The sequence below is a fragment of the Mus musculus genome, chromosome 11 (genome assembly GCF_000001635.26).
Source record: "Mus musculus strain C57BL/6J chromosome 11, GRCm38.p6 C57BL/6J".
NCBI lineage: Eukaryota > Metazoa > Chordata > Mammalia > Rodentia > Muridae > Mus > Mus musculus.
This window is the reverse complement of record NC_000077.6, coordinates 46,448,750-46,454,880: the sequence shown is the minus strand read 5'-3', so window position 1 is coordinate 46,454,880 and position 6,131 is coordinate 46,448,750. Positions and strand designations below refer to the sequence as shown.

Sequence of the window (6,131 nt, the reverse complement as noted above, 5' to 3'; positions counted from 1 at the left end):
CAGAGGCCAGCCTGCTCCCCAGGATGTCTGACCTCCAGTGATTACCACGTTAGTACTGTTAATCTAGTCACATCAGAGAATGTTCCAGTTCTGTGTAATGACACACTAGATACACCCTGCAAGGCACTCTGAGGTTTATTACATGAATCAACAAAAAGGAAGTCATATTTCAGAGATAGAAAAGCATTAGTCATGGCAAGAGGAGAGAGTATTCCAATGATCTCAGATAAAATAGCCCGAGATGGTCCATGTACAGACCAGGCCAGTTATCAGGGAACAAAATCCTCAGCATGTCACTCATGTGTTCTGGTGTAGTCAGGTCACTCTCCATTAATCAGGCCTGTGACCAATGTTCTTGAAGCACCTGCTTTGAACCAGACGCTGGACTGGGAGCTAAAGAATAAATCAGTGAAGTTCAGCATGGCGGTGTATACCTTTCATTGAGACACGTGGGAGGCAGAGGCAGGCAGATCTCTGACTCTGAGGCAGGCTTAGTCTACAGAGCAAATTCCAAAGCAGCAGGGGCTCCACAGAGAAACCTTGTCTGGAAAAAAAATTAACTAATTAACTAGGTAGCTGAGTAAATACATAAAGTGATAATTGTTATAGCCTTAATCTATGGACAACTTGAGAGCTCAGCTGTCATCCCTGGTCTAATACACTTTAGAATGTAATCTATCAGGATACTGTATCTGGCGTTTCTTGTTTATAGTGGTATTATGAAGTAAGGAGATTATCAAAACACCATTACAGGTGGTGGGTGCACACTGGCAATGCCAGCACTCAGGAGGCTGGGTTAGGAGGGTCACTGACTATGAGGCCAGCCTGAGCTACATTGCCATTCTCTGTTAACAATACTGAAGAAGTTGTGTCAGTAGTGTATGTGGAGCTTCGCCGTCGTTCTGACTTTGACCTTCAAACATTCAAAATCTTCTACTTAGGAAACACATACTTCCTGCCGCGATGCTTCTGGCCCACCGTTTGGACAGAGAACTGAGTAGACTTCTGTATTCCGTTGCATTCCATAGCATATACATGAGGAATTCCCTCTGTTCCCCTGGACGGAAGGGGGACTTTGAACATGAATCGCCAGAATGCATTAAGTTCCAGCCATGACATTTATGGCCATTTAAGACTTTAGCACTCTCAGCCATTAACGAGTGACATTTATCTAGACACCTTCAAAACCAAAGTTTTCCCACAGAGGGAAGTCAGTGCCCAGGCTGTGTAATTTCTGAAAACCTGGTGGGTTTCCGCTGTGTCAGCCCTTCCTGAGAGCCCCCTCCACTTGTCTTTATGCCTTAAATGTGTTTAATCTAAATATCTGCTGGGAAACCCTGCTAAGACATCTAACTTGCTCAGTGTGTGAACTTCCACAGAATCATGGAGTGAGGGCTACTCAAGGGATGCTTATTTAATGTCCTTGTTCTACAGACAACAGAGACTCAAGAGAATGGCAGATCCAAGGCGTGTGCTTAGAGTAATTACAAGTCCCCTGAGCCCTAGGCTTGCTCTATAAATTATGTTGCATGAATTTAATGTCTTTTCTGTCAGCGTATATCAATATGAACAACTTGCAAAATACATTTCTGTATAATGGAGAGAGGATTAAACCTGAAGTGTGTGTGTGTGGGGGGGGGGGGTTGCATATTGACTAAGGCTCTTGGGTGTGGTTCCTAGTGCACCAGCGTGAAGTTCTGTGTCTTGTCACATTTACTGTCAGGACCTAGAATTGCTGCTGAAACCAACTCTTACCGCTTTGCTATGTCCTGCTTGGTTCTGTTTTGTTTGACATGAGGTCTGATGTAACCTAGGCTGACCTGGAATTCATTATGTAGCCCAGGCTGGCCTCAAACTTCTCATCCCCCTTGCCTCTACTGCCCAAGTACTGGCATTTTATATATATGTCCCACGGTGCCCATTTCTGTGAGAAATGCTGTAAAACACTGATTTTTTTTAAATTTACTAAAGCGCAGCCATGGAAGAGTCTATAGAGACCACCTCGTCCTTGGTCTGTTTGTGAGGCACTCAGTTCTGAATTTTTTCATCTTATTTTTTTTCTTCTTAGTGGGTTTTTTTGTCATGTTAAAACACAGAATCTGCATCATAAATGACAACATTTAGCAATAAACATACGAGGGGGAAAAATAGACCCCACTATGGAAATACTTCATAGTTTCAAAATTACAGTCCTTGAAGGGTTTTTGCCCATACATATGAGTATTGCCTAAAGCAATAGTCAGTGTTTTATTGAGTCATTTATTTAAAAAAAAAACTGAAGTGTTATTTAATTCATCTTCTTATTGTTGTTGCTATAATTTTTAGTCACTTATTTTTTGGTACAGAGTACCAACATGTATGTCAGAAGACAACTTGTAGTCAGCTCTCTCCTTCTACCTGTGGGTCCTGGGGATCAAAGTCAAGTTTTTGCCTTGATGGTTAAGTTATCTTTACCCACTGAGCCATCTCCCAGAACTGTCTTTGTTAGAGTTTCTATAGCTGGGTTGAAACACCATGACCAAAAGCAAGCTAGGTAGGAAAGGGTTTATTTGGCTTACACTTCCACATTGCTGTTCACTACTGAAGGAAGTCAGGGCAGGAACTCAAACAGGGCAGGATCCTGGAGGCAGGAGCTGATGCAGAGGCCACAGAAGGGTGCTGCTTACTGGCTTTGCCTCACATGGCTTGCTCAGCCTGCTCTCTTCTAGAACCCAGGACCACCAGCCCAGGGATGGGACCACCCACAATGGATTGAGCCCTGACCCATTGATCACTAATAGAGAAACTGCTTTATAGCTGGATCTCATGGAGACATTTCCTCATTTGACGCCTCTCTCTCTCTGTCTCTCTCTGTGTCTGTCTCTCTCTCTCTGTCTGTCTCTCTCTCTCTCTGTCTCTCTCTCCCTCTCTCTCTCTCTCTGTCTCTCTCTGTGTCTGTCTCTCTCTCTGTCTCTCTCTGTCTCTCTCTCCCTCTCTCTCTCTGTCTCTGTCTCTCTCTCTCTCCTCTAGCTCATGTCAATTGGACAGTGCAAGGCCCTTGTCCGTTTTCTATTATATGGACACTCAGAAGAGGTAACATAAAGAAAAGTGTTTTATAGGGCACTGTTTTGGAGTCTCTGAGTCAAGGCATCAGTGTGGGTTAAGTTCTGGGAGGATCTCATGGAGACTGGCATCACAATAGGGGAAAGGTAAGCCTGAGAGAGAAATCACATGGCGAAGCAGCAAGCCAAAGCCAGGTAGAGAGCCTGGCTTGCTGTCTGTAACAACCATCTCTCAAGAACTCATTCAAGTTCCTACAGTAACTACTTTTAGTTCCCCTAAGGGTATTGTCTGCCCTGAGACCTACTCAATTTCTCCCTTGGCTTCACGAACAGGAAGGTCTCATCATCTTTCAAATACACAGTCTATTTAAGAACAAACAACATCCAAGAAAGCTACCTGTTCAAATGTGTAAAAAAATTACAGAAATAAATAAAAACAAAAACAAAACAAGAGGCGGGGTGGCGCCGCGTCGCTCGCCTTCACCAGCTGCCATGAGCGAGCGCCTCCGCCCCAGAAAAAGGAGAAGAAATGGCAGTGATGATGACAACCACCCTCCTCCCCAGACCAAAAGGAGCAGTAGGAACCCCATCTTCCAGGACTCCTGGGACACAGAGTCTTCAAGCAGCGACAGTAGTGGGAGCAGCAGCAGCAGCAGCATCAACAGCCCAGACAGGGCCAGTGGGCCAGAGAGCAGCCTGAGCCACACCATCCCCGGATCCTGCCCCAGCACCCCCACACACACGCCCCCCAGCCGATGCCTGAGCAGTCTGCACTATGCCAAGGCCCTTACTTCCACATCAACCAGACCCTGAAGGAGGCTCACTTTCATAGCCTACAGCACCGAGGCCAGCCGCCGACAAGATGCTCCTCCGGCAGTTTCTTGCCTTCTGTGAAGGGACAGCACTGTGCAGACTGGATATTTCAACTTAATGATTTGTTTTTAAAAGTTGCACACAGAAGAAAAAAAAATGCCTATCGGTTTTCCGTCTGTATTTGAGTGTGAGTGCCGGGTCAGCAGGTGCTACTTACTCAGGGTTTTGCTGCACTGTTGCGACTTCGGAGGGGCTTGGGAGCAGTTTTTTATAGGATTCTTTTAGAGGATTCTTTTAAGAGAGGGCATCAGATCTACGTCGTGGCAGTGTATGAGGAAGTCTCATCTGACCGATTTCCACATCTGTCAACTAGATGCTGTACTGTATGTAAAGAGCCTCTTAAAAATGCGGGATCTTAATTTTTTTAAATTCAATAAACTAGTAAAGAATATCTAGTTTCCACGGGGGGGGACGGACCTGTAAGTTTTCTCCCTAAATATAGGAAGCTTGACTCAGTGTTGCACTGAAGCTAACTGCCGTCCTACCTCTTAGTATGTAGATGTCTGTCTATGGGATGCTCTCCCTTGGAACAGAACAGCCGTCCACTCGGAAGACCAGGGACGTTAAGCACATTTCCAAGTTGCGGTCTTTATTTTACATTTGAATTTCCAGGGAGAATATCACTTCCATATCTTATTTTCTTCTAGTCTGTACCCCAGACGCTATAGAGAACATTGCGCAGTTCTCAAGTCAAGAAATAGCTAGTAAATGTTATGAACTCGTGTATTAACAGCTTAACTGCTAGCTCCTTGCGGTGCCCATAGGCAAGGCAGTGGTCAGTGCAGACCAAGTGCAGGCTGCCTGCTAACACCTACGGCACCCCAGCCCTGCCGGGGGCCCACATTCTGTCATGGAACTGGAAAGATTGGTGTGGTGTAGAAACGCGAGCAGAGGCACCTCTAGGAAAAACAATGCGCTAGTATTTATTTAGAGAGCCTGGGCATTGTTCCTATGCTACTTGGTCATACTAGTAGAGAGCCAGGCAAGCTTGAATAATGCCATGTAGATGAAGAGGAAGTGCCTTAAGCGTGCAGCAATAGCCTCCTGCCTGCCCCTTCACTGCACCCCACTCAGAGGCCACACAGCACAGGTGACAGCGCTGAGGAGCGGGGTGGCTCTAGTAAGAAGGGTCTGAGAGGGCCGCCTGGACCAGAGCAGGTTACTGTGTGATACAGCGACAGTCTGAAGGAGGCCCATGCCAGGAAGAGAGTGAACACGCAGTGCCTTCCATGGCCGCCTCTGAGGGCCACAGCATGGAAGGGCCAGCCCTGTGACGTGAGAACTATTGTCCTGAAGCCCAGAGTTCACAACGTAGGCTTCTTTTCCTTTCAGAACTGTTTTCTAGATTTTAAAAGCGGATGTTTGCTGAGGGGACTCAGGATTACTGAGTTTGTTGGCAAGGGATGTGGGAAAGGATACTTGGCTGGAATTGGAACAGTAAGGCAAACAGGGCTATGAGAAGAGAAGCTGTCAAGCACACATGTACACAACACAATCCAGAAATACCCAGGAGGGCTCCGGCAGGCTTAATGTGTGGTGTCCTACTGAAACAAAACATGTATTAATAAAACCGTGCTCGAGGAAGCACGTTTCTCCCCATCTCCCACCCAACTAAAGGCACAGGGGAGACCATCTGAAGACAAAGGTTCATCCCATGCTCTGATCAGTGTCAGTCAACAGTCATTCACCCTACAGAATACAAGAGGCCATCTTTATCGTGTGCTGTGCGGTCTCCACAGCCTGTGGTCTGGCTCTGGGTATATTTCTATTTTGAGGCTATTTGCTCGAGTCAACCGGCATCTTTCTATGAGCTCAAGCTAGTGAAACCGTGTACACTCTAATGTGCCACCATTAAAAGCAGCCTTAGTGCATTGCTGTAAAAACAAAACAAAACAAAAAACAAGAACAAAAATCTTATATTAGGAACCGTGTTTCCACCCCTCCGTGCCTAGCAATATTTTAGACTCCTACTTCCCTTAAGTCTCTGGGAACAAACAGACAAAAAAAAAAAAAAAGGTAAAATATAATCTTACCCCTTTTCATTTTATAATTTCATCATTAAGTGCATGAAGGGAAGAAAGAGACAGAAAAATAGAGAGATACAAGAGACACACAGAAAGAAAGAGAGAAAGGGAGAGAGGATAGGAAGGAGGGAGAGTCACACAGAGATGGGGGCGGGCCAGGAACACATGAATGTACAGAGGTGAGAAGATACTT

General features: G+C 45.7%; 1 pseudogene; it reads left to right on the top strand.

Moving 5' to 3' along the window:
- The first annotated feature begins 3,499 nt into the window (after nucleotides 1-3,499).
- On the top strand, nucleotides 3,500-4,262 carry Gm12168 (annotated as a pseudogene).
- Nucleotides 4,263-6,131: the final 1,869 nt, after the last annotated feature.